The following is a 20,480-nucleotide window of genomic DNA, read 5'->3' on the forward strand; positions in this document are numbered from 1 at the left end:
TATTTGTATAAACACAGAGAAAAATATGGAAGAGTGATGTTAATACTAATTATCAGAGTAGAGTGGAACTGAAGGAAGCATAGGAACATTATTAACTTTTTTGTGTTCTCTATCATTTGTTTGTTAAAATGAGTGTATTTCTATAATGTAAATATCCATTAAAAAATAAAACAGGTTACTATTTGAAAATACGTGGTCCAATAACCTGATAAATAAGTTTATGTATTATATGAGATGACCTAGATTTTTAAAAATGTTTTATTTTAACAGCTATTTAGGGAACAGGTGGTGTTTGCTTATATGAATAATTCTTCAAGGGTGAATTCTGAGATTTTGGTACACCCATCACCTGGGCAGTGTACACTGTACCCAATGTATAGTCTTTTATTCCTCACCCCTGTCCCACCCTTTCTTCTGAGTCCCCAAAGTCCATTGTATTATTCTTATGCATTTGAGTCCTAATAGCTTAGCTCCCACTTATGAATGAGAACATATGACGTTTGTTTTTTATTCCTGAGTTACTTCACTCAGAATATATTTTGTTCTTTTTATGGCTGAATAGTATTTCATTATATATATATATATATATAATTTTATTATTATTATTATTATATATATCTCACATTTTCTTTATCCACTCATTGACTGACAGGCATTTGGGTTGGTTCCTATTTTTGCAGTTGTGAATTGTGCTGCTATAAACATGCGTGTACAAGTATCTTTTTCATAGAATGACTTCTTTTCCTCTGGGTAGATACCCAGTAGTAGGATTGCTGAATCAAATGGTAGATCTACTTTTAATTCTTTAAGAATATTCACACTATCTTCCATAGTGGTTGTAGCAGTTTACATTCCCACCAGCAGTGTAACAGTGTTCCCTTTTCATCACATCCATGCCAACATCTATTATTTTTGATTTTTTGATTATGGCCATTCTTGCAGGAGTAAGGTGGTATCGCATTTTGGTTTTGATATGCATTTTCCTTATAATTACTGATATTGAGCATTGTTTCGTGTTTGTTGGTTATTTGCATGTCTTGTTTTGAGAATTGTCTATTCATTTCCTAAGCCCAATTTTTGATGGGATTGTTTATTTTTTCTTGCTGATTTGTTTGAGATCCTTGTAGATTCTGGATATTAGTCCTTTGTTTGATACATTGATTGTGAAGATTTTCTCCTACAGTGTGGGTTGTCTGTTTACTCTGTTGATTCTTTCTTTTGCTGTGCAGAAGCTTTTCAGTTTATTTAAATCCCATCTATCTTGTTTTTTTTTTTCTTTTGCATTTGCTTTTGGGTTCTTGGTCATGAAGTCTTTACTTAAGCCAGTGTCTAGAAGGTTTTTTTTTAAATGTTATCTTCTAAAATTTTTATGGTTTCAGGTCTTAGATTTAAATCTTTGATTCATCGTGAGTTGATTTTTGTGTAAGGTGAGAGATGAGGATCCAGTTTCATTCTTCCACATGTGGCTTGCCAATTATGCCAGCACCATTTGTTGAATAGGGAGTCCTTTCCTCAGTTTATATTTTTGTTTGCATTGTCAAAGTCAGTTGGCTGTAAGTATTTGGACTTATTTCTGGGTTCTCTATTCTGTTCCATTGGTGTATGTGCCTATTTTTGTACTAGTACCATGTTGCTTTGGTCACTAAGGCCTTATAGTGTATTTTGAAGTTGGGCAATGTGATGCCTCCAGATTCATTCTTTTTTGCTTAGTCTTTCCTTGGTTATGCGGGCTCTTTTTTTGGTTCCATATGAATTTTAGGATTGTTTTTTCTAGTTCTGTGAAAAATGATGGTGGTATTTTGATGGGAATTGCATTGAATTTGTAGATTGCTTTTGACAGTATGTTCATTTTCATAATATTGATTCTACCCATCCATGAGCATGGGATGTATTTCCATTTGTTTGTGAGATGACCTAGATTTTTATCTCAATGCTTCAAAATAATGTGACATTTAAAATAAATTATATGATTTCAATGTTGGAGTTTATCTAGGTAGTTTCTTTAATTTACATATGAGGAAAATGAGATCCTCATGTACTAATACATAGCAGGTTCTTGGTATGTAACTGTTGAATAAATGAATATTTGTATTAGTTAATATACAAATGAATAAGCTAAGTAATTGCCCAGATCATAGCTAGTATTCTAAATCTAGAATACAACTCTTCTGATTTCAGGTCCAAGGCTCTTCCCATCATGACACAGGCTTGGGAGAACAACATGCAGACATGTATTGCATGAAGCTAGATGGGCTTAGTTAGAAAACTCTTACAAACATTCTAGCTCTAAATTTGCCTAAGGCAAAAATTATGACACTCGTGCTGTAGAACCATATTTATGTCTTCTTCTTAGAAAAGCTATTGTCTTTTATTTAGGGAATTTCGTTTGATTTTGAGACATACAACATAATGCTTTGAAACTAATTTTAAGCACATGAGATACAAAACAATGCCTAGTAACCAGATGATCCACCCGGGAGCCTGCTGCTTCTGTAAAAAGCCAGCCATCGACCACACGCCATCTTGCATGGAACATCCTTGTGATTTCTGCAGTGAGTCCTCCTGTGATTATTACAAGCACTAAATAAAGCATCATATGGCCACCCAATTGTCCCCTTTCATGGCACATTTGATTAGCATGTTTTCTGGACTTTCCTCACACCTCAAAACTTTCTTTCCTGCCCCCTACTCATTCAGACTCATCAGAAGCATCCATTGACATAGCTTAGAGTCCATTCACAAATTAATCATGGTTATTGTGCCACCAAAGTTCCCCCTTGACCTTCAACTCCTACTCTCTTCCCCAGCACACAGTTCCACTTTTACTAGTATTCAGAGAATCTTACCAAAAAGTGACCTTTACTTTCACTCTCACCAAGCAGATCCAAAAGCCAGTTTCACTGTGTGACACTTCTCTCCGGGTTTAGTTCTACCCATGATAAGTGATTTTCCAGTACAGTTTTGTTTGTTCTCTTAACAGAGCCTGAAAAGAGGACTTGAAATGACCAGCTGAGCAGGGGTTCCAGAAATCTGCTGGATAAAAAGAAATAAAAAGCTCTCTGAGGAAATTGAAACAAAAATAAACAACAACAAAGAATCTGTTGAGAAAAAGATAGCCAAAGTGCCTGATTGCTGGCAGTAACTTCAGGATCACTAAACCAATAACTTTGGCAGTAAGTGTTAGCCACAGTTCTCTTTGAACTAGCTTGTTCTATCATAGGAAAATACAGCAGTTCATTGGTGGTTACTAAAAGCACCACAGGAGCCTGCTGGTCAGAGCATGTGTGCTCAGGGATCTCTATGAATCCAGAGACTGCCAGGGACCCCACAGCTGCCAGCTGTCAAAGCTCTGTGTAAAGATGAAAAACGTTGCTCAGAAATATGGAAAACCCCCTCAGCCTGACAAGTCCTAACTAGGTACAGTTTTGACACGTTGCATCTAAATAAAGTCTACTGAGGGCCCTACTATAAAGTTTTTGAGAAATCCTGGACTGTAAATATTCCTCTTCTTAGTGGATTATGCAAAAGGGAATTTGTAAATTTTGTAGCATCGCTGTTGAAACTCTTCTGCAGTTGTCTCAGTGAACCCATTGTTCAGCATTCTCAGGTGTGGTTGGTGTAACCTGTTTGGGTAAGAACGATGGCAAGAGGAAGTTCCTTTAGCATGTCTGTGCCCATCTGGGGGCAGTAAAGGAACCAAGTGAAAGCAGTCACAGCGTTGGCAACATGCAAAAGAAAGAAATGCCAAATGCCATCTCAGTATTGACAGATAGGGGCTCTGCCTCTGACAGTGGTTTTTGAGGGGACACAGTTCCCAGGGTAATGCTAGCTTGTGTAGTGCCTTTGTGTAATTGAGAAAAAGGCACGCTTTTTTCTGAGTGTATGCAGCCCCTCACAAGGGCTCTTGGCTTGGCAGGTAGAGAATGGGCTGTGTCCCAATCTTCGCTCCTAAGCCAGGTGCTCTTACACAGCAACCTACACAACTGTCCTCAGGTACCTACCCTGAGAAGTTACCTACTCTGATGCCACCTTGTAAAGATTAGGCTCCTTTGGTTTCCTTTCTTATCTGAGGGTACCAAAAGAATGATGCTTCTCTGGGCATTGTGGATTTGTGTTTGCAGGATCAGCTTTCTCTTCTTCAGGCCATTCTTCTCAGGCTGTTGAAGTTTGGCACACACACTATTTTTAATTTCAGTTAAGAATAGAAGAATTCGGGAGATAAAGATCAGTTCAGTGATAAGCTTAATCTCAGATGTTTCAGCTTGTCATGGATTGAAATGTTTAATCAATGGTTCCCGGGTGCCACTTCCTCCTCCCATTCATTGATCCCTGCTCATAACCAGGGCCTTTGAAGTCCTTGTTTTTCCTACCCATCTACCTCTGCTAGAAAGGGGTATTACTGGGCTAGAAAAGTCACAAGATTCTTTTCTTCTAGACCTCATGCCTGACTTCCTTGAAGTGAAAAGTGCTAAGTAACAGCTAGCTGTATAGGTATATCTTTAAGCTTAGTGTGCTGGTAGATAATATCAGTATTTTACTAACAGTTTTCCAGCTCTAGCATCCATCCCTTCCTGGTTCCCTAAAGTTGTATCACCACCATCTCCATAAGTGTGTCCCAGGTTTCCATAGATTTTCTGGTTTTGTTTTTTGTTCTGCTTTATTTTTTGTTTTGAATTATCTATCCCCTCTTTCTCCTTGTTCAATGCTTTCAGCTGGACTTGCCATGCCACATCTGTGTTTTCTCAAGTCCTTTTGTTTGATTGGTTGGTTTTAGGATTTCACTAAACTTTCTCTTAATTGTTCACAATTTTGTATCTCTGGCCGTCAAAAAGGATCCATACCCTTTCAAAGATCTCTTTAAAAGGTTCACATGTTAAAGACAGTCTCTTTCTCATTATCCTCTCTAATTCTTCGTTTTTATTTAAAAATTTTAGATATCTCAGAGCTATATGTATATTTTATGACAGCTCAGGCCATCATCACTTTGAAAGAAGGGATTGTTCTCATAACATATTCCATGATTTTGTTAAAACTCTCTCTGAACTTATATTTTCCAGACACATAAACCAACTTTTAAACATTTTACCTTAAGGCAACCCATCTTCTTGATCAGTTGAGTTGGCCTTCTAGATCTTTCAAGCCATGTTTATTAAGAAACTTGTAGGTAAATTCACTAAATTTGTTTAGAGGCAAAATAATGCTACAGTTTTTGTTGTTTTTAACAGAAACCTTAAAATGTGAGCTCCACAAAAACAGGGATTTTTTTCTGTTTTGTTCATTGACATAATATGCTAACCATCAAGAAATGCATCCATAATAGGTGCTCAGTGGTTATTTGCCAAATGAATGATAAAATCTAGTCACTGAAAAATTTTGCACTGTAGCTCTGTGAGAATGATTTCATAAGCAAACAATCTAAACACCTCGTAAATCTCTTTGCAACAGAAAGTTTCAGCCATATGTATCAAATCCACATGTTTTGGGTTATTTCGTTCTCTAAATGCAATTCTTTACAGTAAAGGTCATGTGCTACTTTTCAGTCTATTCCTATAAATTTGTGTATTTTCTCTGTAGTTTATTCCTTTTGCTTTAGCATTTTGGTTTGAAAAGTCCTAAAAATGTCATTGCTTACTTTCTTTTAGAAGTAATTTAAAAAAAAAAAAAACAAGAATGAAACTTCTCCTAGCCAAGGTCCTTAAGAAAGAATAAATATTTATACTCACCCAGAAATATGCTTATTATCCACATCCTTTAGTTCTTTTCTAGGATCTATTTTTAAAAACATGACAGAACAAAAATTGTCTTTGCCTGTAATCTTAGTGAATCTTTCACATGTGTATTTAATCAGTCAAGCAAGATTTGTCATTACAGAAACTTTTATTTCCATAGCATAAATCATTTGTATAGTAGTGAATCTATACCATGACGTTCCACTGCTCACTGATAAGGACTTTAACTTTCTTATATGGCTCTCCTTATTGACAGGAATCATACCAACAATCTCCATTTCTCTTTCACGGTAGCTAATGTATTTTGAGGAGGATTTCTAACTTTGTCCCCAAATTTCTTCAGAATTCTTGGGTAATTCCCAGTTTTTTGTTTATGTTTAGCTTTCCAGCTAGGTTTGAAATAGATTTACATGTTAAAGACAATCTCTTTCTCATTATTCTCTTTGATTCTTCATTTTTATTTAAAAAAATTTAAATACTTCAAATGTGTATTTGAGCTTGAACTTGGGTGTTTTTTGTTGTTTTTGTTTTGTTTTGTTTGAGACACAGTCTTGCTCTGTCACCCAGGCTGGAGTGCAGTGGAGTGATCTCGGCTCACTGCAACCTCTGCTTCCCCTTCTCCCACCAGGTACAAGCAATTCTCCTGCCTCAGCCTCCCAAGTAGCTGGGATTACAGGCTCCCACCACCACGCCCAGCTAAGTTTTGTATTTTTAGTAGAGAGGGTGTTTCACCATGTTGGCCAGGCTGGTCTCGAACTCCTGACCTCAGGTGATCCACCGGCCTTGGTCTCCCAAAACACTGGGATTACAGGCATGAGCCACAGTGCTGGCCGGACTTAGGTGTTCTTAAAGAGAACATTGGTGTAAGAACATCCAAAGTCTTTAACAGTAAAGCTAAACACCAAGTTTCTTAACTCTTAGCAGCCATCTGCTTGCTATTTATGAATACAACTTTTATGTACCACCAATAAATAGCCCACTGCTTTCTAGTTGATTTTTTCCCCCATTTTTGGTGTATTTAACACATTGTATTTTTTTTAAGTTCATTAAGACTTTGAGTCAAGTCTATTTGTGCTTGTTCTTGAATGCTTTAAACTGAATTCTTATTCTACCCCTGGAGCTTTGAGAAAAAGAAGGAGAATTTTATTTCTTATATATTTTAAAGACCTGATGAAACACTAATCAGAAATATAAAATACTATGTATCTGTAATCTCAATTTTAAAAATACATATATAAATAGAAAATATGAGCAAATCTATCATAAGTTTATTCTAAATTTTCTACATTGAAATTGTGTTATTGTAACAATTATAAAAATCTTTATACAAAAGATTAAAGTACTTCTTTTTTCTACTTATTTATTTATTCAGCATTTGTTTAGTCTTTACTAAATATTTATTGTTATCTTGGGTATTAATGTATATTACTAAGCAATTTTTAATTTTTTTCAACTTCAAAACTGTATATACTTTATATCTCAGGTAGTTTGTAATTCCATTAAAAAATAAATGTGACAGATTCTTTGGTTTTCCAAATCTCACTGGAATTTCACATTTAATTGCTATGATTTCTATTACGTAGTCAATCACACACAATTGCTTCCTGTACCAATTCTGGAATTTTAGCTCTTTAGAACCAAATATTGTATGCATTCATTTATTTTCTTACTTAAAAAAAAACTATACTTGTTACAGGAAAAAACTTATTAAAAAGACCTACCTCTACCATTATCACTAGTTGTTCTGTTCTAATTCTTTACCTTTAGCAATTTACAAACACAGGTTTAAAATGGATTTTTATCACAGTATTAGTTTTAGACTCAAAAGCTGTAAAAAGAAAATGTTACAGATCTTGTCAGTTTATTTCTGTGTACAGAAAATGGATCATTTATTCCTGAGTAAATGCAGTGGTTAAGAGCTCACCTTGAACAAATTACTTAATCTCTGTGAATCTCAGTTCCCTCAACTCTAAGAATAGGGAGACAGTTTCCATCTTCAGAGGACCTTCTGCAGACTGAATGAAATCAAGCATATGGTATTTAATGCAGTGCCTGGCTCCATGAATCCTGCCATCTCTGTGACTAGCCTGGGCAGGAGGTCTGTTTGTTTGTATGTATTTCTACAAGCATCAGCAACCTGAGGGAAAATGTCATTTCTTTAGCAGAATGGTACTGTTCCCATCCTATCATCACTCACAAAACCAGTTCACTTCACCCCCTGCTGGTCCCTGTTCTTACTACCCGTGCTATCAGCCCTGGTCTGTTTGTCTCTGAAATGCCAGCTCTATGTGAGACTTGCCGTTGCTGCCAACTAATCTAACTTACCCAGTCTTAGGAATTTGTCTTCTAGCCTTTGTATAGCTGCATTACTATGAATACTGGATTTGCTTTTATGTCAATCATATGAAGAGGTTAATGACGAACAACAAACAATTTTATTCTAGATAACTGTTTTAATTTCCTGGTCTCTCACATTGTCATGACCCTTGTTAATTCCCATCTGAATTCGATTGTTGACATGCTACAATAAACAAAGAGAACCAAGTGGTTTTGGCATTTCACCTAGGAAAAAAATGGTTCACTCTCTACACTCAGAAATAAATAAAGTCCGTAATTTTTTTATGTTTTATAACTTTTCCAGCCAAAAGTAATGCTGTAATATAATTCCATTTTAATCCATGTGTTGCTCTGATGTCAAGGCTCACACCACTGTTTCTTAAAAAATAATTTTTAATATTCTCTTATATACACATTTCTTTCTTCTATAATCTCATCTGAAATTATGAGCACACAGACAGTTGATTTTGAAGGTGTATGGGACTTACACAAAGAGGTTTTTAAAAAATATTTATTGGCTTAATTGAGAAGAAGTCTTTTTTTTTTTTTTTCCTGAGACAGAGTTTTGTTTTTTCACCCAGGCTGTAGTGAAGTGGTGTAATCTTGGCTCACTGCAACATCCACTTCCCGGGTTCAAGGGATTCTCCTGCCTCAGCCTCCCGAGTAGCTGGGATTATAGGTGCCCACTACCACGCCTGGCTAATTTTTATAATTTTGGTAGAGACAGGGTTCACCATGTTGGCCAGGCTGGTCTCAAACTTCTGACCTCAGGTGATCTACCCACCCTGGCTTCCCAAAGTGCTAGGATTACAAGCATGAGTCACTGAGCCCAGCCAAGAAGAAGTCTGTGTGTGTGTGTGTGTGTGTGTGTGTGTGTGCATTTTTTTTCCTATTGTTCATGGATGTCAGCACTGACTCACATTTCCAAAGGCAGACTTCTATAATCTGAGAATTCCAACAGAGCCTATTTGCTTATTATGAGAAGTCCACAGGGAGGTGAAATGCCAGCCATTAAACAAAGCAAAGGTGAAGACATTCAAGGTTTAGGATTTTGTTTGTTTGTTTGTGTTTTTTACTATGTGAACTTTAAATATTATAGTGGGAGTACTTCATTTCATTTTCTAGAATCCTTGGGCTAGAACACACCATCACAGTAATTTGATGCACATAAATGTTCTTTCTCCACATCCTTTTAGAAAAACAAAACAAAAACTAAATCATTTTAGTTGCTTTGGTTTGCACTAATTTCACAAACCCCAAGAAAGATTTATTGGTCTGCATCTTAGTTCCTGCTACATAATCAAATGCTAATTTGATTTTTATAAAATGATTCCTACATTGAGCAAGAGATAATTTTAAGTATCAAATTAGATCTCATTTTTTAGGTTTAATATTTTAATTGCTTTTTTGCACTTATAAAATAATTTCAAACTTACCAAAAATTTTAAAGAAGTGCACAAAAATAGTTTTTCCTCAGTCATTTGGAAATAAGTTACCACTGGAAGTTTAAAGTTTGTTCTGTGAGCAAGAAAAAAAATAAAATTAAAAAAGTTACCACTGGATGATTTAGTAGGCATATTCTATAAACAAGGACATTCTCCAATAATATCACAAGATAATCATTAAAATTAGGAAATGAACATTGATACAGTACTACATCTAATCCTCAAACCACATCCAGGTTTTGCCGATTATCCTATTAATATCCTTTGCATAAAAAAGGCTCCAATCCAGGATCTTACATTACATTTAGTTTTCATAATTTTTAGTCTCTTACAATCTGGGTCAGTTTCTCAGTCTTCATTTAACTTTTACGACCTGATACTCTAAAACATTATAGACTTAATATTCTGTAGAATGTCTCTCAGTTTTCTTTTGGCTAATGTTTCCTTGTAATTAGATTCAGGCTTTATATTTTTTGGCAAGAATATCACAGATGTGAAGTTTTATTTAAATCCATTTTATCATGTGGTCATAGTTTGGATTTTTCTCATTACAGGTGATTTTAACCTTGATCATTTGATTAAAGTGGTGTCTGCCAAGATTCTCCAATGTAATGTTATTCTTTTATATTTCCCTTATTGTTCACTACATACTTGGTGGTGAGAGTATGAAATTATGTAAAGATCCTATTTCTTATCAAATCATCAGCCACTAGTCTTAGCATCTATTGATACTTCTTACTGAGATTATTACTACTATAGTTGTCAAGCAACGATTTTCTAATGCATAATGTTCTCTATACTTATCAGTAGGCATTCTAACGTAAAGAAAAGCCATTTATGTTTAACATTTTTATCAGTATAGATTAATAATTCCTACTTTATTTGATGAATTATAATGTATTCTTATTATATAATTTGATGTCAAAAGTATACCATATTTGATCAATTCTTTGAATTCTTCTTAATTTCTGGCACAAAAAGAAATTCCAAGATCATCAATTTCACATCCATATGAAGATCACAAAGGAAGACAATGAATATGAATTATTGAAATTCTTTATAAAAATCAGCTTACATATGACAATGTAATGTCTCTTCTCACTTCTGATAGCAGGTCCCAATACTTTTGTATAGCTGATAAAGCAGAAAACACTTTTTGTCAGATTCCTTACATTAGTTTTGTTAGAGATGGCACAAAACATTCTGAATCAAATCATAATTGATTGTTATTATGTATAGGGTAATTCTACATAGGTAATGAAAACTGTTTCTGAAAAGCTTCTACAGAGCATATAGGAGGAAAGCTATTGGATGTAAGTCTATTATGTAAATGTCCAACAATGATTGCAACTTAAAAACCAAAATAATTGTGCTCACTTCAGCAGCACATATACTAAAAGTGGAAAAATACAGAGGAGATTAGTACCGTCTACGTGCAAGGATGTAATGCAAATTTGTGAAGTGTTACATATTTTTTTTAAAGAAAATAAAAGAAATATTTTTTTAAAGTTTTAACATAAATGAAACAAAAGAAATGAGCTATAATTATCACTCACATGTACACCACACATTGTCTACACTCATACTCACTCTCCTGAATTCAAAATGAAAACCTTGGGGAAAAGTGCAAGCAACCTCAGAAACTTATTTTCGACCTGAACTGAGTGCAGAGTGCCCTCTAGAGGCATCATTAAATCAATGCAATCTTTCTAATAGCAGATGAACCCTTTAAAGCTCCATAGAAGCGTTTCAGAAGCAGTTCTCGTCGAATACGCAGAATTACCCTGCACAGAATAACAGCTGATCGTGATTTCTTCCAGCATATTTTGTACCATCTCTAACAAAACTAAAGCAAAGGATCTGACAAAAATTGGCTTGTGCTTTATCAGCTACACAAAAGGATTGGGAACGTGCCATCAGAGATGAGAACAGACATTAATGCTGTCTTATGACAGTTTGTGACCCTCAGTAAGCTGTTACAACATATTCCAAATATTTCACACAGAAAGAATGTCTTCAATAATTTATTCCATTATTTCTTAACATTCCTTAACATCCACAGACAGGTCAGGCACAGATTGAGATTGGCAAACTGTTTTAGCGGTTAGTCTTCACTTGGCTCGGCATTTTCTTTGTATAATATGCACACAAACTCAAAAGACAAAGGAAATTCCAATGCAGATGTGAAAAAATTCACATTTAAACTGTTGTTTCAAATAAATGTTATTTAATGATTACATAGAAAGTTAATGTATTTCTATTATAAAATTTTTAGACCACTCATAAGTATATGCTAAATAACTTATTATGTCAGATATAGTCATAAACATCATGTCTTTCTCACCATCTTTACTATAATTTCAAAGAATTTGAATAAAATTATTATTATTATTATTTTTTTTGAATAAAATTATTTTTATCAATTTCTGTGTCTTAAAGAAAAAAGTCCTTTCAAATATTTGTCCCAATGAAACTCAGCCTTAACAATATTGGTTTGAGTTAAGAGAATAATTTTAAGATAGTAGTGTTTTGTTATATGATGATAATCTTTACTTAAATACATAGTTAACAAATAACAGTGAGATACTATGGAAAATTATTAGACATGAATCAAAACTTAGTGTTCTCATCTTCCTAGAGAATGTCACATCTTGGAACTGTCTTAACATTCAGGTAGAGATTTGAGAGAAACATTTTGATAAGTTAAAGGACAACTCTAGTTGACACAGGATGTGGTTGCATGAGGTGAGTGTATCAGACATAACTTATATACTCTACTTCATTTTTCCGACATAGACACAACTGTAAAATACATCATTTAAATGTTCTTGTTGAAATGCCTATTTCGAAGAACATTAACAATAAAATATATAATTTTTCTGTGCATGTATAGCCAGCTTAACTTTGCTCTTTTCCAGGTGTTCATCAATAAACCCATCTGAGTTTATTTCTACTGTAGAACAATGGTGCATTAACAGGTGATACAAATGTTAGAGCAAGTGCCAAGTTTTTCGTCACCTAAATATAAGGGTTCAGCCTTGTTCATAAAGTTGGTTAGGAGCTATGTTTTCTAGTCTCTCAATCTTTAGAGTCTCTGCTTCTTCAAGAAAATAGAGTTTCAAATAAATAAAAAATTACCTTAATGATAGCATGCCGTACTAAAATAACAACAACAAAAGGAAGCTTCCCTCTGTTGACCCATAATGCTACTAAGCTATGTTCTTTCTGTGTCCCTGTCAGAGAGTAAATTTTGTGTAATCTTCAACTTTGGAGTAAATGGTAGTGAGAGTTAACAGTGTTTGACCCTCTTCTTAGATTTGTCCTTTTTCTCTACTAGGGTCCTGGGTCCCCGGATAGAAGATCATATCTTAGCATAACTTGGTCTTCCAGGCTTACACCACCCATGAAAGCTAAGGTGGCATCATTTTTCTTTTAGCTTTTATTAAGAGACTCTGAGAGTTTGTTAGAAAAGTATTGAACTCAACACTTCTGAACTCCAGGATACCTCCAGAGCCCTGCTCACTGACATGGACATTCTATGGTCTGTAGCAGACAGGTGTGTCCCTGTTACACCACTCAGCTGTTAAACCTTTGTCAGCCCTTTTTCCCAGAGGTAGATTTACTGACGCTGAGAAGGAAAGACATAATATGGATAATGTAGACAGAGTGCATCTGAAGAAGACAGGGGATCAGCTGGCACAGGACTTTTCAATGAGAGCTTCTCCTCTTTCAATATTACCTTGTATTTGTTGACTTCAGATCTAGTTGTTCTTGTCAATTTACTCTCTTTTCAGATACTTAATAATCACTGTGAGGCTCTGAAAAATAAAATGATTAGCAGGTTAAACCCATCTCTGCCTTCTTGGGGTTTATAATCCAAAGGATATAAAATGCAAGTAAACATGCCGGACAAAAAGGCCAAGATATGCGTATATCAGAATATCTTCTGTTAGAACACTGTGTTTTCAAAAGCTCTACATTCTGTTTTAACCTGTCACTCTGTTTTGTGAATGAGATTGTGTCACTCATGCAGAGCAGTCTCAAGAAGAAGGCCAAACCTATGTCAGCAGGATGCCTGTAGGAGGATGTGGTTTCTACAGAACTCTGTTCACTCCTTACCTCTCATGGAGCTTGCGCCAGCACCTGCAACCGCACTCTATCTCTGCTCCAAACTGGCTCCTCTGCCTGCACGGTCCTCCTGGGCATGGCCGCAAGAGGTTTGGATCAGGTTTGCGGCATCAGTACGGTGACCTGGTACATCACAAAAACAGAGAGGAAATAAACAGGGAGCCAGCCAAGAACGCAGATTGAGGGCAATAATGGAGCCCAGGTTCATAAGAAACATCCCCCCACCCCACTCTCTGGGCTTTCATTTCAAACATGCAAATACAATTCTTTGACATCTATTTACATTTTTAAACCACATAGCCTTGGGTAAAACTTTAGAAACGTTCCTTCTTGTCCGAGGACTTTCAAAATTCTCGGAGCAAACCCTTTCTCTTCTACTATGCTCTTAAGACACAACTGTTAGTATTTCCAATTGCTAAAATAATTAAGACACCTGAACTCAGTCATCTAAAACACACATACACAGGGTAATTTATGGGTTACTTGTTTCTTCCCAGAACCACCAGGAGCATACTTACAGTACTAATCATAATAACAAAAAGTAAAACCTAAAAATTGCTGCTTGATTAGCATCTTTTACACAACACTTCTCATTCTGGGTCACCCGGATTCCTGATGTTTGAATATCTGGAAGCATTTCCATTATAGAATAATCTACTATCAATTCTTCCTTTTCTCATATTTGAAAATGAGCTTTGTTCTCCAGGGTCTTTCCTGAAAATAATGGTTTATGACATAAATCAAAGCAGAAAATGTGACCTCGGCCATGGACTGGGAAGAAATGTGGCATTTGAGGTGGGTGAGTGTGTAGAGGAAGGAGGAATGCTAACGTCCTAAATTCTTGTCCTGGCTTTACTGTCTATCAGTTAGCCCCACTGAGCCTCATTTCTTTGTTATCTAAATGCAGGAGGCCAACTAAACAATTTTCAAGTTATTTCTAAGACTGGTTATCTATTTTTTCTATTGAATGTAATTATTTTCCTCTAGAATTTATATTACTTAGCAATACTAATGAGGCAACCATACCATGTAACCATGAAAACCAAGTCTGGTGGTTTGGGGTTGCATGCTCACCAGGCATCATTAGTGTCAACTCGAAATTCCATGGTCTTAAAGCACTGATATCCAGGGGTATTAATGTATAATTTACAAAAAGTTGAAAACATGATGCTCATGCAAACATAAAATGAACCCGTGTCCAAGGTTTTATTCAATGCATTAATTAAAGAGGTATCCTGAAATATAAGAGAGCTCATTCCAGGAGCATTTGAGGAGCTGGGTATTTATAGGCAATTTAGTAGAGAAATGTTAGAATAACATGATTAGATACAGAACTGCCATACAAGGCAATAAACCATAACCTTTTAGATTATCTTCTCTACTAGACAGGATTCTACAAGTTAACAGTTTTTAGGCTCTAATCAACTAGTAAAATTTAAATGAACAAATGTTCGATGGGCTCATTAAATGATATTCAAAAACATATTGCACCCTTTAGATAATTTTTTGGAGACTTTTGTACTGGAGACCTTTGAACAAGTAACAAAAATATGAGGGTTCCAAATATACCTAAAAATCATTGATCTCTTTCTGTGTCCTCTCTTGTTGCTCACGGAAATTATGGGGCAGATTTTTATTTCCCAATGTTAGTCTGGGAAAAACAGCTCATAATAATATATAACTTAGGGGAATTTTTTTTTAAGTTTTATTGTCAAATTGGTGAAACCTGCTATCCTACTGATAAAATCTAATTCATATTAATATCATTTCTATTTAATTTCTATATTGATTTATTCTTGTGAGTGAAGAGCAGGAGGGAAGGATAGCAAGGAAGGAGATTTCTTTCCATGTAAATTTAAAATAAGTTATGAAGAAGCCAAGACCCAACAGGTATTTACTGAATTTCATTTATTTCTGTCACCCTCACCTCAAACTCTTAGCCTAATAATATTGCCTCCATAATTCTCTGTTCATTTATAATTTAGTAAAAATGCCCCCTTAAACCAAGATTTTAGTAATAGTATTTGGTTCAAAGAGTCATTTCTGAATTTTTATAGTTCCTGCATGGTTAAGAAAAAAAAAAAAGAAAGAAACCATAATAAAAGTATACTCTTAGACCAAAAAAAGTGGTCACTTTTGAAAGTAGCTAAAGTTGGATCAGGGCCTTTAAGTTTTTGAGAGGTCCAGAACTTGCTAGAGACCCTATCTTCAGGAAGAGATGATAAACACATAGCACACATATTATTTTGTATTTAATTTTATTGAATTCCATTCATTGGCCCTGGTCAAAAATATAAAAGGTAGACCCGATCCCTATATCTTATCTCCCAAGCCTCTTTGAACATCTGACTTTACAAATCAGCTATATTTCAGTTGGAGGAACCTATAGTTGTTTTCTTTAGCCCTACAGCAGAAATGCCTGTCAAAATGGAAAACCTAAAACAAATTCTTTGGAAATAACACAGCCCCCCATGGCCCTGCTGTTTTAAGAATTGCTTTGATCACTAGGATCCCAGATGTAGAGTAAAAAGTCACTGGCTTCAGCATGAATTCTTACCCTGCTCTCCATGAGTCAAGTGACCTGGGAGAAGGTGCTTAACCTCACTGACGCTCAAGCTTCCCATCTGAAAAATATGTGTGATTAAGAGGTAGGGTCCAGAGCAGAGACCGCTGGAGTCATAACTCTCAATCAGTTGAGCAGATTCTGGGAACAGATCCCAAGGTGGGGACAACTAGTACCCACAGAACTAATGCAAGGATTATGTAGGATCTGTTCTATTGATGTTTAAAAGATTGATAGGGTGTTTTTTTGTTTGTTGGTTTGTTTGTTTTACCCTAATGCAAACCTCAGGTCATAGTGTTATATTAAGAGCACAACACCGTTGGACGCAATTATTAAGTGATCTAAATAGAAAAGGAGGATTTTTCAACTTTAATTAATTCTGCCTTTCAATTCTCAGAATGTTGAGCTTTACAGGAAAAAAATGAAATTTGATAAGTACTTTCTTCTGTGAAACAAATCTAGGTCAAATTGAAATTTATGAAACATAATGAATTTCACTAATTCAAAAGAGAATACAAAATATTTTCATGTATAAATTCTTACATTAATTAAAGAATAATCTAAAAGTTTTCCTAAGAATGCTATAAAACCCAAGTAGGTGACATAATTCTCTTTTATTTAAAGTGTGACCAAACTTTTTGAGTATATTTTGAACCCAATGAACATTTTTTGTGCTTTTCTTTTCTTTATGGTGGTATACTAAATTTATGACTCCTACTTTCCAAACTCATTTGTTAGAACATTTGGTAACTATTCCAGACTCTGAGAATAATAACAGTATCAATCACTGAGCATCTATGGCGTGCCTGGCACTGTGCTGAGCATTGTACATATGACATCACTAATCCTACTGACAGGCTCACAGTCTTACATTGTTTTCCCCTGTTTACAAAGCAGGCCAATAAGGTTCACAGAAGCTAAAAGACATATACTAGGTCCCACTGTTACGTTCAACTCTAAAAGTGTGTTTATTCTACTGCATCACAATGCTTCTTTCAGAGGCTTCCTATGTAAGTTCTGAGGCATATTTGTAATAGTTGCAACGTCTGTAATATTGGCAATGAGAAAAGACCGTGAGTGCAAGTCCTTACTGTGCTATAATCCCTGGAGCTCCACTCCTCCTGTGTCCTTTCAGTTCCTAGCTGGATTCCTGAGTGCTCAAAACCTACCCCTCCCACAGTGGTCAGCACTGGCACCCACTCTCTCCATAGGTGTGATCAAAGTCCCCCATGTCTGGTCACCACCATATGATTCTCTTTTTCTTTGCTGCCACTTCTCCTCTTCCTGTAGTGGCCAAAGTCAGTGAAGTTGTAGTCACTATGCTGAGTCTCACTGTACGCCAAGCTCAGAAACCCAATATCCTCATGAGGGCCCATCCCTCTTTAATTGTGGTCTTGACGGGCGTGTGCTGAACCAGGCTCATGTGAGAGGACACGGGGCCCCAGCTCTGAGGCCGAACCTTCACTACTCTGTCCAAACGAAAAGGGAACAGTAACTGCTGGCTTCCAAAGTGCTCACCACTGAAAATGAAACAATTTGAAAGTCATCACTGCATGTGATTTTTTTCTGTGAAAAGTCAGTGCCTTGCAAAAGTGGATTCTCAACTGTTGTTTCATATTGAAGAACACACATAATACAAGTAAAAAAGAACAAGGCAGCCGTGAAGGCAATACCAGTCGAGCTTGAGTGTCCATTCTGAAGCTGCTGCTAGTGTTTCCTTGCTTACTGATTTGTGTTTCAACTTTATCAGTCCCATGCGTTTGAGGTTATTTACATATATTTTAGATAAACACCTAATTTATTGGTTAGATTTTAGTTAATAACTAGGTATTTTGAGATAAACCTCATCCTGGAGTCATATTTATTCAATAACAAATCCTTATTGATGTCCTACTAAGTGCTGAGACAGAGCAGTGAATAAACACAGACGAAGGCCTTTCTTCTTTCCTGGGACAGATATGGGGCAAGGGAGGAAAACAGTAAAGAAATAAGAAATCAAAAAAAGAAAAAAAATTCAAATGAGAAAATAAAACAGAATTAAGGGAGAATAGTGATGGGGCTGAGAAAGCTAGTTCAGATGGGCTAGTCAGCAGAGGCTTTCATGAAGAAATGACATTTGAGCCAGCACTGAATGAAGTGGGTGACTAAGTTTTGCAGAGGAAGAGCAAATGCCAAGGCCTGGAGTGGGAACTGCTTGGCATGTTCCATAAAATTTGATGAGGCAAATGTATCTGGAAGAAAAATAGCAGAAAGGAAGACAGTAGAAGATGAGATTACAAAGAAAGAAAACGAGATCATCTGATGACTTGGAGATCATAACGGATTTTATCTCCAAATGACCTGTCTGGGACTAAAGTGGCTGAGTAACTTGTTTGTCACAAAGGGATGCAGTACCAGAAAGTCCTGTGACATCTTGGCAGGCAAGTCTGATTCAGAATAGATTCAAAAGCTGCTTCAGGAGCTTAACATTTAGACTAGTCCAATTCTGTTGCTACTTGGGGATCTAATTAATCTGAAGGATTTAAGGCAGTTACTAAACAAATTGTGTGACTTTCCTCCTCACAGGTTTGAGGGAAGCCTTGAAGATAGATCCAAACTCAATGTTACGCACCAGGAAGGATTTGCCATAGACCCAGTGGCCCATATTTTACAATTGGATCATAAACGGCGCATGATGTACAGACATTTCACGGCCTGAAAGAAATAATATAAATATGAAAGTCAGCTGGGCTTGGTGGCTCACGCCTGTAATCCCAGCACTTTGGGAGGCCGAGGTGGGAGGATCACCTGAGGTCTGGAGTTCGAGACCAGCCTGGCCAACATGGCAAAACCCATCTCTACTAAAACTACAAAAAATTAGCCGGGCATCGTTGGGGTGGGGCATGGGCAGAGGTTGCAGTGAGCTGAGATTGCACCATTGCACTTCAGTCTGGGCAATAAGAGCGAAACTCTGTCTCAAAAAAATATAAGATAAAACAAAAAATATAAAATAAAAATATGAAAGTCAAGGTACATATATAGGGATTTTTGATTATAGATAACAGAAACCAAGCAAAGCTAGCTTTAAAAAATAATGAGAGAGAATTCATTATAATGACATGAAGTGGTTCACAGAGGTTGCAAGGTAGTCAGGCCTTAGAAGGGGCTGATTCTGAACTAGAAAATTGTCAGGGCTCTCTCCGTCTCTCAGCTCTGCATTCTTTGACCCATATGCTTCATTCTAAGCTCTCTCCACACACAGAATAGAATCCCACCGGCCAAACTGGGATCAGATGTTTACTCTTGGTCCAAACAGTTATAATCAAAAGGCAAGTTCAAGTCATATCAATAGAAACATGGCTGTCAGAACCTCCTCCTGCAAGCCACTCTCAACAAAGGTGGTGGATTGAGAAGACAACCCTAGCAACCTCTGCCATACAAGGCATTTGATTAGGCCATTCATCTACTTATTTATTTTCTTTGGAGACAACTTTGAGACTTACTCTTGCAAGAACTCCTCCAAGGGGTTATTTTCAGGTGGTGAGATATGATGAGGCAGGCCATATGTGTATATATATATATATATTTATACAGTGTAAGAAAAAAATCACACAATTAATGCATTTTTTCTTGTGAGTTGTGTTTTTAATGAGAAAATTTCTCCATCATACCAACATGGTATAAAGCAGTAGTCCCCAGTCTTTTTGGCACCAGGCACTGGTTTCATGAAAGATAGTTTTTCTATGGACTGGGGCGGGAGTAGGATGGCTTCAAGAGCATTACATTTATTGTGCACCATATTGGTGTTATTACATTGTAATATATAGTGAAATAATTATACAACTCACCATAATGTAGAATCAGCAGGAGCCCTGAGCTTGTTTTCCTGCAACTAGAGGGTCCCATCTGGGGGTGACGGGAGACAGTGACAGGTCATCAGGCATTAGATTCTCGTAAGGAGCACGCAGCCTAGATCCCTCACTTGCACAGTTCACGATAAGGTTCATACAACCTAGACCCCTCGCGTGTACAGTTCACAACAGGATTTGTGCTTCTGTGAGAAACTAAAGCCACTGCTAATTTGACAGGAGACAGAGCTCAGGCGGTGATGTGAGCAATGGGGAGTGGCTGTAAATACAAATGAAACTTTGCTCGCTTGCCTGCCTCTCACCTCCTGCTGTGTGGCCCAGTTCCTAACAGGCCCCAGACTGGTAATGGGGGTTGGGGACCCTTGGTATAAAGGAAAAATAAAAATTTGATTTCTGTAGGAAGCTCTGGTTTAAATCTTGGTGTTATCAG

General features: G+C 36.4%; 1 protein-coding gene, 1 long non-coding RNA gene and 1 other non-coding gene across 4 annotated transcripts in view; 2 read left to right on the forward strand and 1 right to left on the reverse strand.

Annotated features, from left to right (window-relative positions):
* TNIP3 (TNFAIP3 interacting protein 3) overlaps window positions 1-20,480 on the forward strand; it is a 107,296-nt gene that overhangs the window by 25,808 nt on the left and 61,008 nt on the right. The window lies entirely within an intron of this gene.
* Window positions 628-20,202, reverse strand: LOC105731369 (uncharacterized). Its single transcript, XR_001110699.3, has 5 exons — window positions 20,030-20,202; window positions 13,631-13,762; window positions 13,251-13,329; window positions 9,503-9,584; window positions 628-3,033 (listed from the first exon to the last, which is right to left on the reverse strand). It is a non-coding gene; the product is annotated as an uncharacterized LOC105731369 (long non-coding RNA).
* LOC135277847 (U6 spliceosomal RNA) lies at window positions 10,881-10,987 on the forward strand. Its single transcript, XR_010345427.1, has one exon. It is a non-coding gene; the product is annotated as a U6 spliceosomal RNA (small nuclear RNA).

This window comes from Aotus nancymaae, unplaced genomic scaffold, assembly GCF_030222135.1.
Source record: "Aotus nancymaae isolate 86718 unplaced genomic scaffold, 86718_ANA_hifiasm-v0.15.2.pri h1tg000033l, whole genome shotgun sequence".
NCBI classification, from domain to species: Eukaryota; Metazoa; Chordata; class Mammalia; order Primates; family Aotidae; genus Aotus; species Aotus nancymaae.